The sequence below is a fragment of the Bos indicus x Bos taurus genome, chromosome 15 (assembly GCF_003369695.1).
Source record: "Bos indicus x Bos taurus breed Angus x Brahman F1 hybrid chromosome 15, Bos_hybrid_MaternalHap_v2.0, whole genome shotgun sequence".
Classification (NCBI taxonomy): Eukaryota; Metazoa; Chordata; class Mammalia; order Artiodactyla; family Bovidae; genus Bos; species Bos indicus x Bos taurus.
In genome coordinates, this window is record NC_040090.1 from 16,704,121 (window position 1) to 16,722,931 (window position 18,811).

Consider the following 18,811-nt stretch of genomic DNA (forward strand, 5'->3'; position numbering starts at 1 on the left):
ACATAGTTTCTCCCACCTTGTGAATTACTTGAGAACATGTTCACTTAGAAGTAAAGAAAAAGATGACTAGGGAAGACCAATAAACCAAGGAAATAAACTGATGTCCAATAACCAGATATTGCACATATGGGAGGTGGTAGAGGAAGGGGCAGAAGCCCTGGCATGGGAAGGGCACTACAGGGAAAGATGAATGTCTCTTTCCTGCATATGTGCCTGGGCTGGTCTAGAATCTTCAGGAAGAGATCTTTAGTCCCTGGTACTACATCTCAGGCTCAAATGAGAACCTTGGTTGTTTTTTGTTTGTTTGTTTCCTCTTTCTATTCTTTTGCTTTGCTATAAGAGTTTACATTCTCCCCCTCTCTCTGCAAGGCTGCTGCTGCTACTGCTGCTAAGTCACTTCAGTCGTGTCCAACTCTGTGCGACCCCATAGACGGCAGCCCACCAGGCTCCCCCATCTCTGGGATTCTCCAGGAAAGAACACTGGAGTGGGTTGCCATTTCCTTCTCCAATGCATGAAAGTGAAAAGTGAAAGTGAAGTCATTCAGTCATGTCCGACTCTTAGCAACCCCATGGACTGCAGCCCACCAGGTTCCTCCGTCCATGGGATTTTCCAGGCAAGAGTACTGGAGTGGGGTGCCATTGTCTTCTCTGCTCTTCAAGGCTACTCACATCTAATTTGCCTCTCTATTTGCCTCTCCAGATTTCTCTATCACCCACAGCTGGAAATGAAGCAGAACAACATCTTCCCAGCCCCCTACAGTACAGGCTTCTGAGAGTCTTGTCCCTGTGGCACCCTGGCATTAGACAGATATTCCAAAACCCATTGCATATTATAGTGACTCATGGTGTTTATAAACATAGGAATGATTTCTTTACTCAGTCTGAGGTGAGAGCAAGCAGTTGGTGAATTCCCTTAGGGGATGTGAAAGTGCAGCCCTGGTTGACAGTGACTAGGGTGGGAGAGGCCAACTCTGCAAGAAGATCCAGGTTCAAGTCTGGCTCCAGCTCTCACCAGACATGACGTTAGCAAAGTCACTTCATCTTTCTGAAGATGATTAGAAAGATTAGGTTAGATTAGACATTCTGACTCCTGATCATAAAAATAACCACTCTGATTTCTTAGGATTATTGTAGAGAGTAAATAAGAAAATTGTGTGAAAGTGTTTTTATAGGACCGCACTACTTTGGGGTAGTTATCCAATGGGGCAAAAGTAGAAGTTGGATATCACTTGAATAAAGAAAGCACACAGAAGCTAGGGGATTCTTTACCAAACAACTACTTTTCTAACAGCTATGATAACACAAGGAGAGTAACTCCACATCAGGATGTGAGAGGTAGAACCCTACAAACAGGCTGTTCTGACACAGTATCAGCAGTATTGGTCTTATAATAATCAAAATGATTTATTCACTATATCATATACATAATACTGTTAAGAAAAAGAGGAAAAACTGAAATTCATAATCTAACCACTCATGGATCACCATTATTGCCATCTTGATAGTCTTCCAAACTTCAACACATAAAGACACAAAAATATGCAAGACAAAGATAGTACATACTATCATTTAGCATCCTTTACTTACTTAACATGACATTAATTTCTTTTAATATCAATGAATACAGACCTTTGATTATTGACCTACAGGCCATGTAGTAGCCAATCTCCAAGCATTTATCTATTAAAGTGAAAGTGAAAGCTAAGTTGCTCGGTCCTGTCTGACTCTTTGTGACCCCATGGACTGTAGCCCACCAGGCTTCTCCGTCCATGGGACTCTCTAGGCAAGAGTAATGGAGTGGGTTGCCACTTAGGCTATTTCAAATGTCCCCTCTCACATAAACAATTCTGCAATATAACCTTGTACATACGTCACTATTCACTTGTCCACTCATTTTCCCAAGATAAACTCCAAGTAACAAAACTGCTCAAAGACAAGGCAAAAAGAACCATATTATAGGGTTCTTTTTTAATTACAAGAAAAATACAGGACTTTTTTAAAAATCCAAGTAATTTATGCTAACTGCTCACTAAAATCTATGTTCTCTTCATCTGCCTGAAGAGAGGCACACTGCAGGAATAAATTTCCCAGCCTCTCCTGAAGCTGGGTACAACCACGGGACTAAGTTTTAGCCAATGGAATGTACACTAAGTAATAGATGCCAAGTGCCAGCCTGGCCCACTGAAACCTCTCATGCCATCCTCCTGCATCTCTCTTACCTCTGTTGCTGGTAGCTGACGAGACCTAGGGACTCTTTGGAAGTTATGAGATGAAGATAGTCTAGTCTCCATCAGCCTGGATCTCTGAAAAACTATCACAAACCTAGCCCACTTCCTGCTACACTGTAGAACAAGCTTAGATTACTCACGTAAGTCAGAAAAACTTCTGTGTTTAGGCCACTATACACTTTGAGATTTATTTGTAACAGAAATTAGACCTCCTTAATAAAGAAATGTATACCTTCAAGTAGCATAATGCCATAACACACCCCTAAAACATGTGGCATTGGCTCAGTTAGTGGCTTAGTAGAATACAGTGGAGAAAAATTTTAATATAGGCTCAAAAGATAGACACCCATAAAATACAGTTACAAGACATTTGGTAAAATGTCTTTCTTGGAAGACAGGACCAGTGCCTTCTAAGCTTTTATCTGTGGGGAAAGTGGTTAGAAAACAGGTATTAAAGTACGTTGATTATTACTCATTACATTTAGTAAGGGTTTGCAAGAAATATATGAGCTCAAAAAAGAATTGGTTGATTTTCAAGGAGAAATAAAAGAACGTCTAACTTAGACATTCATTGACAGATGAATGGATAAAGATTTGGTACATCTATACAATGGAACATTACTCAGCCATTAAAAAGAATGAAATAATGCCATTTGCAGCCACATGGAAGGACTTGGAGATTATCACACTAAGTGAAGTGAAATAGAAGAAGACAAATATCATATGGTATCATTTATATGTTGACTCTAAAATAATTGACACAGATGAACTTACTTATAAAGCAGACTCACAGGCTTAGAGAATGAACTTACGGTTACCAGAGGGGAAGAGGAGTGGGAAGGGAGAGATGGGGAGTGGGGAGGGATAGTTAGGATGTGTAGGACTGACATGTCCACACTGCTGTATTTAAATATACTACTACAGAGCCCACACACTTTAGAGCCTACACATCACAATTGGAGAGAAACCCACATGCCGCAAGGAACATTCTGTGTGCTTCAAGAAAGACCCAACATAGCCAAATAAATAAATACACAAACATTTTTTAAAAATAATAATAAATAAAATAGATAACCAACAAGGACTTATGTATATCACAGGGAACTCTGCTCAATATTATATAACAACCCAAATGGGAAAAGAATTTGAAAAAGAATAGATAGATGTGTATGCACAACTGAGTCACTTTGTTGTATGCCTGGAACAAACATGATATTGTTAGTCAACTATGTTCCAATATAAAATAAAAAGTTTAAATAAATCACTGAACCCAAGGTCACCTAAAAAAAATGAAAAGAAAACAAGCGTATGGTTACCAAAGGAGAAAAGTGGGAGGTAGGGAGAGTAAATTGGGAGTTGGAGAATGACATATACGCACTACAATATTTAAAACAGATAACCAACAAGTACCTACTATATAGCATAGGGAACTATGCTCGATATTCTCTAATAACCTAAATGGGAAAAGAATTCGTGGGAGAAGAGGTACATGTATATGAATAACTGAATAACTTCACTGTATACCCGAAACTAGCAAAATATTGTTAATCAACTATACTCCAATATAGAATGAAAATTTATAAAAAAGAATATTACTGATTTCAGAGGACTAAATCAAAGATTTGACATAGTTGGAAATTTCAAAGAGTTGCAGCCATCCTGTCAGTGAAGTAATGGTTATAAAACTTAGACAGCATGAAATTTAGATGATATAAAACTTAGATGGTAAACTTAGATGGTATAAAAGTTAGATCATATGAAACTCAGACAGTATAAAACTTAGACGGTATGGAGATTCCTTTAAAAACTAGGAATAAAAGCACCATATGACCCAGAAATCCCACTCCTAGGCATATGCCCTGAGGAAACCAAAATTGAAAAAGACACATGTGTCCCATTGTTCATTGCAGCACTATTTACAATAGCCAGAACATGGAAGCAACCTAGATGTCCATCGACAGATGAATGGATAAAGAAGTTGTGGTACATATACACAATGGAATATTACTCAGCCATAATAAAGGAATGCATTTGAGTCAGTTCTAATGAGGTGGATGAACCTAGAGCCTATTATATAAAGTGAAGTAAGTCAGAAAGCAAAAGGTAAATATCATATATTAACACATATATATGGAATCTAGAAAAATGGTACTGAAGAATTTATTTGCAGGGCAAAAATGGAGAAACAGACATAGAGAATAGACTTATGGACATGGGGAGAAGGGAGGAGAGGGTAAGATGTATGGAGAGAGTAACATGGAAACTTACTTTACCATATGTAAAATAGATAGCCAACAGGAATTTGCTGTATGGCTCAGGAAACTCAAACAGGGGCTCTGTATCAACCTAGAGGGGTGGGATGGAGAGGGAGATGGGAGGGAGGTTCAGAAGGGAGGGGATATATGTATACCTATGGCTGATTCATGTTGAGGTTTGACAGAAAACAACAAAATTCTGTAAAGCAATCATCCTTCAATTAAAAAAGTATTTAAAAAAAAACAGCAGGCATTGAGCACTCAATAAATGTTATCTATTATTATTTCAAAATATAAATAAAAGTACATGCATTGATGTGGCTAGATAGCACTCTATGCCTATAATAAAATAACAACTGTCCATTTGGAGCTAACAAAAACCATAAAACAAATCTATAAAAATATTTACTGTTTTCATAAACACTTTGATGGCCAGCAAATGAGATATCCAGAAGTAAGGGTAAACACTGCCCAGAAATATTGTAGAAATAACATCCACCCCAGTAACTTAAAGTAAAAATCACAGCCAAACGCTTACACGTCATAATAGAAAATAAAATAGCTTCCACCTGACCCTCTAGTATTTGTCTTCTGAGGGTGTTTTTTCCCAACAAGCCCAAGAGATCAGTACAGACAAAAGCAACCACTCTTTTAATTGAATAACATGTTAGAAGAACAGGTGCTGGTGAACAATTGATGCATTGCCCAGGGCTTTTCTTAGCTCTTCATCCACTACATTTACAGAAATTTTCAGATATTTTCAGACATCTGAAATATTCAAAAATTTCAGATATTTTCTTACAAAAAATGCTAAATGCAGAGCTCATATATGATAAATTATGTCCATTATTGTCTCAAAAGGGAGTACTTTCTCTGGAATTTCTTGGAATAATATCACATTACCAATGACATATCTGAGTTTCAGAGCACCTGGTACCATCTTCCAGTTTGTAAAGGTCAAGTCTGTTTGTGCTCAGTCAGTATTATGCACTCTCCTTTACGTTCAGCATAGCTCCTAGCTCAGATTTCTCAGACTGTCCTTCATACACCTCTTCCCTGACCCGTCCCTCTCACCCTCCCATGCACTGGCCTGAGTAGAATGCCCCTCTTCTGTACAATTCTCATAGTATTGTGTGAATGCCACCACCCAATAACTCCAATTTATTATCATAATTGTCATCACATTTTTGGAGAGTTATGGGCTAGATGCCATATAATGTACTTTATACACTCTATTTCATTCAAATCTAATATACTATTTTATAATAAGTAACCTGAGACACAGTTTAGTAAGCAGCTAGTGTCAGAGCCAAGGTTCAAAGCCAGGCAATCTAACCCAGGAAACCATATTCTAAAGAGCCAGTAATAATAGTTGGTTTTATTGCCTCTTTTTCTTCTCTTCTTCAACAAATATTTACTGATCACCTGTTACTACAAGCCACGCTCACTTTCACAGGAAATGAGTAAGGGAGTGTGTTTTGTTTTTTTCATCTTAGGATTCCCAATGCTTATTACAATGTCCGAAAGATAGCTGCTGCTAAATAAACTTATGAAGCATCATCGTTACAAATTACAAAAACATATAAGCATATTTTCTGTCCTGCTTATATATAGTCTAACAGAAAGACAGGAAAATAATGAATATCCTTCTGAAACAAAATGGAGTGGGCTGGCATTTCCCTGATACTAGAAATATATCAAACAGAGGCTAAGCCTCTGCAGGTTAATAGTCTTAATCCTTTAAAATAGAACCATGAGTACAAAGATTGTAACTTGCTATGTTCTCGAATTTTCAACATTCTAGCACTTAGGTCTGTTCTAATTCTGTGCTCTATGTTTTTATTTTATTTTTTTAATGGTCCAGAAAATATAGAGACCATTCCAGGCTCAAATGGAGAGATGAAAATTCATGGAGCAGGTGGAAATTGAGCCAGATTTTTGGAGAATAAGTAGAATTTGAATCCAAGCCAAAAATTTGTCACTTTTGGCTTGGAAATAACAGTGGGTCCATGGAAACAGAAATCGTTATAAAGTTGGTGTGAAGTTGGTGTGAAGACTATCCTAACTAAAATAAAGAGAAATTGATAGGACTTCTGTGGAGGTCCAGTAGCTAAGAAGCCACACTCCCAATGCAAGGGGGCCTGGGTTCGACCCCTGGTCAGGGAACTGGATCCCACATGTTGCAACTAGGAGTTTGTAGGTCGCAACTAAAGATTGTGCATGTCACACCTGGTGCAGCTAGATAAATAAATAAATATTTAAAATTTGTTTTATTGAATATAGTTGATTTACAATGTCATGTTGATTTCTGCCATATGGTTAAATGATTCAGAGATAGATATATATAGATATATATAATCAAATAGAAATTTGATGATGATGGAATCACAATGAGATGATGGTGACAGATAGACGATGATACTATCTAATAGAGAGGCAGACAGGCAGACAGGCAAAGTAGGTTCTGATCCTTAGAGGGACTCTCAAAAGAGTAAAGTTGGAATTAAAGAGTTATTTTAGGTTTGTTCACAGAAAAATAACTTTATAGATGTGGTATATGAAGCACATTGGCCTGGTATCTGAAGTTCCGAAGTTCTAAGAAGAGCTCTCTTGTTCTTTTCCTCTTTCCTGGACTGGGGATAGGCAACCTCAAGACGACTGTGATTCAGGAAAAAGAGCTGGTGGAGAACTGGCCACATAAGTTGGCTTGCAGCCACAAGAACATTCCTCACACAACTGAGTCTTCAGATTTTGTTCCTTGGCAAAGAACTAAAGTCACCCAGAGAGGTTTCTCTTTCCCTTAGGTAGACCCTGCATCATGGGTAAACCACCTTCCTACCTCTTTTTGCCAACCTCCACCATCTCTACCCCTAGGGCAGAATTTCCTAGAAACTTAACTCAAGAATTGTTCTCTACGATGGCATACTCCACTCCCTTGTTCCTAAGTGGGACAAAGGTGCACAGCACTGCCCCACACACTCATGCCCAAGCATGTCCCCAGAACACAGTGGCTATCTGCATGGCTACTGGCTTTCTCCATGGGCTCACACCGACCTACAGGAGAAAGCCAAACCTTGCGGTTTAGCTTTCCTGACCTTGTTAATGTTGACAGTCGTTTGCTGGCTCAGCTCTGCCTCATAACCAGAACTCATCTCGTAGACGTTCTTCATCAGTCAAGCTCATAAGCCTACTCTAGCCCTCCATCTGCTCTCTACTTCTCACGTCTCATGTCTTCTCTGAATTTCATCCTGTGTCCTATCCTTGACACTCTTAACCTCTCTTCACAGTCCAGTTTTCTTCGATTTCCTAAACCCACAGAAATTTCCACTTCCTTCGAACACTTAAAAATGTTTCTACTAATTTTTTGACACTTAATTTTAAACTCTTCTATCATTCCTTAACTGCTCTTGTGAGAATGTCATTTCCTATCAATTACATTCCATGAGGTAAAGACTTTGTTGAAAGCTTCTGTATCCTTCACAGTCCCAAGCACCGATAGGTGCTCAACAAATACACCCCCAGGGGAATTTGTGATTACTAATTACCCATCTAGATATTTGATGAAACGGTGGCAGGGGAACAGATTAGAAATGGATAATTCATCATTTCTCCCATTGTCATGTTGCAGAATTTTAATTAAGTAACTCTTGTCATTACATATGGCTATTCAGAAAATAAGAATGCAGTTTTAGCTCAAAGGTTTGATTTGCCTGAAATGGAATGGAAATGACCATATTATTCTAAAGCAACCATATGCTGTACCTCAAAATAATTATTTTTGCACTCTGCTTATTAATGCTTAAGAGCTAACTGGTAAGACATATGAGACCAGCACCAATCTGACAGTTCATTATTCACTACCATTTTCTGCATCTATTGCAAAACAAACAATGATTTGCTAAACTGAGTTTTCTCTCTCAGTGAAATAAGCCTGGTAATAGCAGAGTGTCTCTAGAAACATGTATGGCTCTTCCAACTCTACAGAGTATAGCATATCCATACTCACTGCACTCAGCAAAGGCAAAATGAAGTCAGGGGTCATTTTTTTTTTAAGAAAAGTGAAATGCAGTAACCTATCTAAGCCATAAAAAAAATTTTAAAGTCAGGAATGGCCTATTAAAATTACAGAAGAATCACTTGCTTCACAAAAGATCATGATGCAATGTACAATACATATATCAAATTCCTGGCATTTATGAAATTAACAATCATTGTTTCAATCACTCTGCTCACAATCAAACAAATAATATGCATAATCTATTGTGTTATAGAGGTACAAGTTTGAGTCATGTACGCTGAGGTGATTTTTACATACAATGTGATTTCACTCAATGTCAGAAACAATGTTGTCAAGTAGATATTACAACATTCCCCCCTTAACAGGTGAGAACAGCATGCAAAGTATTTATTTCTGTGGCATTCATAAATTTTGGCTTTCCTAAGCCTGCCTGCTATTTCAACACCAGTCTAATTCCCAGGTGTAAGGAGGTCATACGCAAGCTTTCTTTAAAGATCTTTTTCTTTTGTTGGGCTTTGGATCTGTATTAATTTTTCAAGTTTTCTTCACAAGTGAAGCTGAGATTGATACCAACATAGGAAGGGCTTCATTTTATTTTCTTCATTAACAGAGTTCACTTATCTCTGAAAAGCTGCCATGTAATTCTCTGAGATTTGCAAACAATATTTGCATGCAGTGATTGACAGCTAGTGTCAGAGAAGTTAACCAAATGCAAAAAGGGCTTCCCTGGTGGCTCAGTGACAAAGAATCTGCCTTCCATGCAGGAACTACAGGAGACTTGAGTTCAGTCCCTGAGTCAGGAAGATCCTCTGGAGAAGGACATGGCAACCCATTCCAGTACTCTTGCCTAGAGAATCTCATGGACAGAGAAGCCTGGCAGGCGACAGTCCATAAGGTTGCAAAGAGTCAGATATGACTGAAGCAACTTAGCATATTAGCACACCATCCCAAAGTGAAAGACACCTCTGAGTGACCCTCAGATTTGACTGATAAATGCAATAGGAAGGGTACAGCTCTTGCATTGTCTAAAGCTTGGGAAAATAGTCTAAATTGGGCTTTAACCCAAAAAGAAGAAGATGGAAGGGTAGGGGAGAGGAGGAGAAGAAGAAGGAAGAGGAGAAGGAGGAAGGAGAATGGGGGAGGAGAAAAAGGAGGGAGAGGAGGGGCAGGGAGGAGGATGAGAGAGAGGGGCAGGAAAGACAAATGGGCCTGATATCTCCCTACCCAGATCCCTGTCCAGACCTGAGACAACACACACAAGAGGAGTGTGAGTCTGCAAAGCACACCCACGGGCCCTAGACACTGCTTCTGGGAAGAGAGACCACATTCAGGACCTTGGACAGATCCTCTCCAAACAATGGAGAGACCTGCTGCCTTCCAACCAGGTACCTCATTCCACCTCTGCTGCTGCTGCTGCTGCTAAGTAGCTTCAGTCGTGTCTGACTCTGTGCAACCCCATAGACAGCAGCCCACCAGGCTCCCCCATCCCTGGGACTCTCCAGGCAAGAACACTGGAGTGGGTTGCCATTTCCTTCTCCAATGCATGAAAGTGAAAAGTGAAAGTGAAGTCGCTCAGTCATGTCCAACTCTTCGCGACCCCATGGACTGCAGCCTACCAGGCTCCTCTGCCCATCGGATTTTCCAGGCAAGAGTACTGGAGTGTACAAGAAGTACATTGCCTTCTCCCATTACACCTCAGCTAGGAAGAAATGAAGGGGTGTTGCAAGAGACACAGAAGTCTGCTTTGGCAAAATCACTTTTCCTGGAAATCAAGAGTAGAAAAGAGCATTTTCTCCAATAGATAGGACCTGTCACATGTCAGCACATTCAGCCGCCCAGAGAGCAGCCCTGTCAGTCTTCCTACCACTATCACCCTGTGGAAGGGGCATGTAAAACTTGGTCCCATGACATTATAAGTACTTCCTCCCTTCAAGGCCACATAAGCCACACTCACCTGCCCAAGCTGTTTTGGGGAAGAGTAAAATAGACGAGATGTGAAAATCAGAAAAAATAAGGATCTCAAAGTCTACTTTTATTTAATGGGTCTATTAATTATTTTTTGATTAGACTAAATAAATAAAAATAAATAAAATTCCCTTTATTCCACCCAAAATGTGGGCCTTATAAGGTATCAATTCAGTTCAGTCGCTCAGTCGTGTCTGACTTTTTGTGACCCCATGAATCACAGCATGCCAGGCCTCCCTGTCCATCACCAACTCCAGGAGTTCACTCAAACTCATGTCCATTTAGTCGGTGATGCCATCCAGCCATCTCATCCTCTGTCATCCCCTTGTCCTCCTGCCCCCAATCCCTCCCAGCATCAGAGTCTTTTCCAATGAGTCAACACTTTGCATGAGGTGGCCAAAGTACTGGAGTTTCAGCTTTAGCATCAGTCCTTCCAATGAACACACAGGACTGATCTCCATCAGAATGGATTGGTTGGATCTCCTTGCAGTCCAAGGGACTCTCAAGAGTCTTCTCCAACACTACAGTTCAAAAGCATCAATTCTTCAGTGCTCAGCTTTCTTCACAGTCCAACTCTCACATCCATACATGACTACTGGAAAAACCATAGCCTTGACTAGATGGACCTTTGGGATATTACTCAATAATCAGAAAAGAAATGCATTTTCTGAGCACATAAATTTCTGTGCTCCCTAAAAGTGTGTGGAGGGGAAACTGGCATCTACTAGATCAGATACAGCTTACAAAATTGAGCACATTATGAAACAGGGCAATTGAAGTGAAAGTAGACTGATGAAATTAAAACAAACAAAGAGCTATATAACTAACCTTCTGAGATAGTTAATACCAAAACTGGTCACAAAACTTTGCTTCAAGTTTCAAAGAATTCTTAATACCTGGGAAAATGTATGTAATTTAGACAATTGATTCATGGTTGACTCCTCCTCCATCTATTAATTTGAAGCTTCATTTTGAAAGCTGTGATTTCTTAATCTAGATGTTTAAAAGAAATAGAATATATAGACCACGATTTCATAGTGTAAAATCTACTCCTCAACTTTAAACTAGAAATCTCTGGAAGCTGAATTAACATTTAGACCACTAGGGTACAATTTAGGAAATTATTGCTTCAATTGCTCAAATGGGACCCCAATGGAATAAAAGGTTCCACTAAGTCTACGCTTTATTAAATTGCACCTTGGAGTTCTGTACTGTTGGATAGTACACTTCAGGTACCACAGTTTGGCTCTTTGTTGTTGCTCTCTGAAGAACTAAAGGCAATTACCTATTAGCATGAGCTTAGAAGCCAAACGTTTTTTAAACCAACCTTGAGGGAGAAAAAGAAGGAGGTTAATTCTATTTGAATGAACACAAACACCGCTTTCCAAATGTGGTCCCTATTAGATAATATTTAATGACACTAAGCATAAGAGACTAATTTATACAAGTTTGTTAACCTTTCATATAAGTAAAAATGACTAAATGGCAGCTTTGGGTGGATGCTGTTTTCTGTTTCAGGTACCTCAATTGGTGACATTAATATACTTCCTGAATCTAAGACTCCTCAACATAACCCTTGAATCTATACATGGACTCTGAGAACTTCTCACTGAGTATTACATACTTTTACTGTCCAATATGGCAGGCATTAACCACATACGGTTATTCAAACTTAAATTTAGTTAAAATTAAGTAAGATTTAAAATTCCATTCCTCAGTCACTCTAGCCACTTCAAGCATTCAATAGCCACATGTGGTTAATGGCTAAATTAGTCGGAGAGGGCTAAATGGAAGGTGACGAGATTAGCATTGTGATTCAGGGCCAAACAGAAAGCCTGTCATGCTATGACGACAGGACTTACTTTGCAGAAGCTATGGAATTAATAAGGGTTTTGGCATATAGTACATTTATGCCCTGAAAAAAAAAAATGAAACTAACTTGTTGTAAGATGGATTAGAGAAAATAAAAAGGACTAAATGCATAGGAGATCATTTAAGGTTGAAAATTTATACCACACAACAACTTACTACTGCTGCTGCTGCTGCTAAGTCACCTCAGCCATGTCTCACTCTGTGCGACCCCATAGACGGCAGCCCACCAGGCTCCCCCGTCCCTGGGATTCTCCAGGCAAGAACACTGGAGTGGGTTGCCATTTCCTTCTCCAATGCATGAAAGTGAAAAGTGAAAGTGAAGTCGCTCAGTCATGTCTGACTCTTTGCGACCCCATGGACTGCAGCCACCAGGCTCCTCCACCCATGGGATTTTCCAGGCAAGGGTACCGGAGTAGGGTGCCATTGCCTTCTCCGCAACAACTTACTACCAGATGCCAAATAAAAATAATGTTCCTCTATAAGTATTCACATTTATGTAAACATACATATGAACATTTATAAACATACTTATTGTTAACTAGACTTACTGTAGTGCTTATTCTGCAATATAAACAAATCATTATGTTGTACACACAAAACTAATATAATGTCGTATGTCAACTACATCTCAATTTAAAAAACATACTTACAGTTTACCGAAAGTAAATAAAACTGTAGAATGCTAATGAGGCTATATGTCTGTATGGGTATCTAACATAGACTCCAATTTATTTCTAGATTCCATGCTCTGAGGTGGCCCAGACACCTACATATACACACACACACACCCACAACACATCGTTTATTTATTAAGTTCTTACTCTATGTCAAGGCCTGTGTTAACTGCTATTTCTACATTATCTCATTTTAACCCTTAGTGACGACTCAGGAGATGAGAATTGTTTTCCCCACTTTATAATTATGACCCAGACAGGTTGGATAACTTATCCAAAACCAGACAACTGGAAAGAGACAGTCAGACACTGTAGTCAGGCATAATTATTTTTAACCTTGTGCTTTTAACATCGAGCCAATATTGCCTTCCAAGATGACTTATCATACTTGACTCACACAGGTTCAGGATTCTTGAAACCTGCTTTCAGAATGACATGACATACAAAGAAGACATTAAAATGAAAAAAAAAATCTTTTGATAAAGCTTGCTGCTCTAACAATACTCACCACACCTCAACAATGTCTTAAAGATGGACACTGGACAAGATGCTCGTTTAAACAAAGATGCATCACTGGAGGGAAACAGATGGGCTCCAAAGACCTGACTTCAGAGTTCTCTTCTAATGGCTCTAACCAGAGGTGCAATAATGTAGGATAATATTAAACAGTATCTTCTTTGCTCACATTTGTTTCTATCCTGTCACACCATGAGGGCAAATATGCCCCTAAAGTGACTGTCCTAACCACCCCATCACCTTACCTTCGGAGTCTGACTGCAAGAGAAATTCCACTTGGAACTCTAACGAGGAAATCAGAGATAAATAAACTTTGTAGCCAGACCATGCAAGGGAGGGCTTTCCCCAGTGGCTCAGCGGTGAAGAATGGCCAGCAATGAAGGAGACCTGGCTTCAATCTCTGGGCTGGGAAGATCCCCTGGAGGAAGGCATAGCAACCCACCCCAGTATTCTTGACTGGAAAATCCCATGGACAGAGGAGCCTGGCAGGTTACTGTCCATGGGGTCACAAAGAGTCAGACACGACTGAAGCAACTGAGCATGTATGCATATGCGAGGCAGCATAGAGGAAAGGGCCACTAATATTAAATGGGCATGAGAGGAAGAGGAGGGTGAAGCTATAGTGAAGGAGGGGGAAGCATAGTTCATGAGCAGACTTGATGGGGTTAAGAGACTGAAGTCACCCTGTCATTTCATGCTCAGCTTGAGCAACTGTGGCAATTGATATTTTTTTTCTTCTATTACAAAACAGCTATACTTATAAATATCTTTAAAGCTTCATGCAATTATTAGTGGCACATTGATAATTATCTTGATTGGTGGCTTGCCTTCCTCAATGGAGGAAGGCATTAATATAGAGGAAGAGGCCATCCCTCTTGAGAATTCCCATTGGCTGCAGATAATGGTACTGAACAGAGGCTCAGAGTCCCGGAAAACATCAAAGTCACCCTGGTGTGGCTGGGTTTTATGACCTCTAAGAAGTCCCAAAGCTCTGCCTGCTTCTCTGTCTAGGCAATGGCCATGACTTCACACAGACTCAAAGCAGAGCCATTCCAGTTTATTGTACTTCCTCCATGATGCCACTGGGCAGAAAGATGGAGGAACTGGGGTCCTTTTACAGGCACAGCTTAAGGAATACAAAGATTGAGCAGATGCCGTTATAGCCTTATTTGTCTTGGTCACGCAGCATGCCCTCCCTCCTTAGTTTGCAACAATCCTAGATCTACATGTGGCTCAAAGCACTTCATAAACACTGAAGCCACCAATCTTAACACAAGTTGGGGTAGAAGGGCAGGATAGGTAAGAGCTGCCAGAGCTGAATACAAAGCAAGTAGCATTTACACTGACAAGCAGCTGTGCCAGAGAAACTCAGTGAGGAACAGCAAGGAAATCAGCTCTGGTTTAAACCAAAAAAAAAAAAAAAATTCATTACTGCTATTATCATAGGCCTTCAAATGTGTACAGGTACATATGTGTGCTTGCATGCATGTGTGCACATTCAGTCCTGTCCAACTCTCTCTGATCCCATGGACTGCCCCTTGCCAGGCTCCTCTGACTATGGAATTTACCAGGCAAGAATACTAGAGTGGGTTATCATTTCCTTCTCCAGGGGATCTTCCAGACCCAGGGATTAAAACTGTGTCAGTTATGTCTCCTGCATTGGCAGGTAAGATCTTTACCAGCTGAGCCACCAGAGAAGCCCCTACATATGCATACATGCATTTAAAAAATAAAACTTAAACATCACACACACATATAAACACACACCAATTTTCTTTGAAACAGTAAATTCTCTTTCAGAAATGACTTGGAATTGGGTTAATCTCTTAGACCTAAAAAGGGCCTCACAGATGATTTGGTTTATATGTCTGCATTATACTATTTTATAAATTTAGTCATGTTTATAGAGGTCCTACCGGGTGCCACAAAGCAAATATGTAAAGTTACCTTACCTAAGGAAAAAAAATAACAGAAAATGAGGCTTAGAACACAGTTTCCTGGCTCCCTACTGTAGTATTCTCTCCATTATATCTTTTGGCCAGTTAGGAAGCTGCTGCTGCTGCTGCTAAGTCACTTCAGTCGTGTCCAACTCTGTGCAACCCCATAGATGGCAGCCCACCAGGCTCCCCCATCCCTGGGACTCTCCAGGCAAGAACATTGGAGTGGGTTGCCATTTCCTTCTCCAATGCATGAAAGTGAAAAGTGAAAGTGAAGTCGCTCAGTCATGTCTGACTCTTTGCGACCCCATGGACTGCAGCCCACCAGGCTCCTCCGTCCATGGGATTTTCCAGGCAAGAGTACTGGAGTGGGGTGCCATTGCCTTCTCCAAGTTAGGAAGAAACTACTTGTAATTAATGGAGAAGTCCTCCCTGGAGCAACTGACTGCAAGTCACTGCCTTTGACAATTCTCAGAGTAGGTGTTAGTTCAGCAGTTTAACAACACTAGGGCTGATGGGATTTTCCCTTGGTCTTTTCATCATGCATGTTGTGTCAGGTCACAATACGGCTGCTGCATCTCCAGGCATTATAACCTCCTTTCAGTGGGAAAATGGAGTATGGGAAAAGGCAAAAGATTCTTCTGCCTGTACTGCATTGATCAGAACTCTACTGCACGGCCGCCCAATCTGTACGAGAGACTGTGAAATGGAATATTTAAAACTATCCACATTGCTGCCTCCAAGGGAATCTATAAGCAAAGAATGGCTTCCCAGGAGGCGCAGGGGTAAAGAATCTGTCTGCCAAGAAGGAGATGCAGGTTTAGGCCCTGGGTCAGGAAGATCCCCTGGAGAAGGAAATGGCAACTCACTTCAGGATTCTTGCCTGGGAAACCCCATGGACAGAGAAGCCTGGTGGGCTACAGTCCACGGGGTCTCAAAGAATCAGAAACAACTTAGCGACCAAACAACAGCAAGCAAAAATTAAGGACAGAATTAATAGGGAGTAGGTTGTTTATATTTTCTTCACACACACTGGCTGTCCTAGGAACTGTTTCATCCTTTTTAGAATCTAGCAGATGCAAGATTTCATCTAAATTTAATCAAAAGTTTTCTCTTATTACAGTATAATTGCTTTACAATGTTCTCTTAGAGTCTGTTGGACAATGAAGTGAACCAGCTATATTATACATATATCCCCTCCTTCCCTCCCTCCCACCCACCCCATCCCACCCATCTAGGTGATCACAGAGAGCCGAGGTGAGGTCCATGTGCTATTGAATCCAGTTCCTTACTTGCTCTTAGCTAGGACGGTGGGAAGAAGTAAACTTTATCGTCCACCTAGGCTGTGCTGCTTCTTACTTTCCTCACTCAAAACCTCCCCTTCCTATCATCCTGTGAACTGAGTGCAAGGCTACAGTCTGACTCCTCCATGTCCACACATCACCCATAACCTGGATGGAGAACAGACAGACAAACGACAGTTGAGTTGTCTCTAGAATAAAACGTGTTTAGCTTTTGCTTCAGATGTAAAAGCAAAAGTTGCTCAGTAGAGTCCAACTCTTTGTGACCCCATGGACTATACAGACCATGGAATTCTCCAGGCCAGAATACTGGAGTGGGTAGCCTTTCCCTTCTCCATGGGATCTTCCCAACCCAGGGATCGAACCCAGGTCTACTGCATTGCAGGAAGATTCTTTATCAGCTGAGCCACAAAGGAAGCCCAAGAATACTGGAGTATCCCTTCAATAGTAGAGCTAATAAATTATAAAAATTTGAAAGAAATTTTTGAAAAAGTACTACACTATCATATACTACTTGTTTTCTATCACATGCGCACAGGTGCACACACACACAATTAAAATAATCCTTTTACCAACAAAAGGAGAAAAGTCTTAGCATGGATTTGGAGATTAAAACACCAATGAACTATAATTCTTTGGCAGGGGAGTGACTTATTCGTCAAATAGCAATGATCTCAAAAAGCAAAGATCGTCACCTGTTAGATAGCGTAAGAGCTCATAAGTTGATCCATCTTTGTTTTAAAGTTATGATAGGAGTCTTTAGGGTTTTCTATGTAGAGGATCATGTCATCTGCAAACAGTGAGAGTTTTACTTCTTTTCCACTTTGGATTCCTTTTATTTCTTTTTCTGCTCTGATTGCTGTGGCCAAAACTTCCAAAACTATGTTGAATAGTAATGGTGAAAGTGGGCACCCTTGTCTTGTTCCTGACTTTAGAGGAAATGCTTTCAATTTTTCACCATTGAGGAGATAGGAAACCACACAAGTGAAAACTACTTTATACAAATGCAATCAGTCATTTAGCTTCTTCAGTGCAGGGTTTGTTTATTTATAGACTGAGAAGACTGAAGCCAGTTGGCCTCTAAAGCTGATTAGACATTGCCCCAACCCACGCAGGAGTCACCTCTTTATCAAGGCAGGGAGCTGGCCATTCACTTTCTCTTTTCTGCCTCTAGCAACAGGGTGTCATCACTCAGCAAGGGAACCAACTTGTTCCAGGGTGACCAGTTACCCAGGTTTGTCTAGAACAAAAGGCTTTCCCAGGATTCAAGATGGTTGATGCTACAACTGGGATGGTCCCAAGCAGACAACATACCATCCCGCTTAGACCAAGCTGCCCCCTTGCCCGACTCCATTACTTCCTCCAGAGTCCTGCCTAGAAGGAGAGAAACAAGAGTAGAGCCCTGGGTGTAATCAGACCCAATCACTAAAATGAATTTCTAATTATCCAAGATGACCTTCCACACGTTCAAGGTTTTCATTACTGCTTATTATGTGACATCTGTTTCTGAAGGAACACTTTAAGAACATAGCCTGTAAGATGAACTTTGCTGGAAATTTTCTTTAGACTTTACCACCTGCTACAAAGCAGCAAGCCACATTTAGACAGGCTCCATCCCCCCCATTTCACGTTGTACCCAATAACCACAAGACAGACGTATCCAACATGTTTGATTTGTTTTGGCATTTTGGGCACAAACTTAATTATGATAAACCAGTCCAGTTCTTTCTCACAACCTTCCTCCTTACAGTGGATCACACTGATAAAGTGTGATTTAAATATATTTTTCAGTAATTCTAATAATTGACACAGGGAAATTAAAATAATATTTTCCTATTCTACTTGTCATAACCTGTTGAGATATCTTTCAAAATGTGTTACTGCACAGAAAAAAGAAATTTTACACACGTTATTGCTGAAATTTTCTGGCTCTCTGCCTCCCAAAAGAGCAATGCATGAAATATTTATTCAAAAATGGAAATATTAAGAATTAAATGAATTTAAGCCACCCTGATTACTATATAGGCATTTCTCCACTGCTTAAG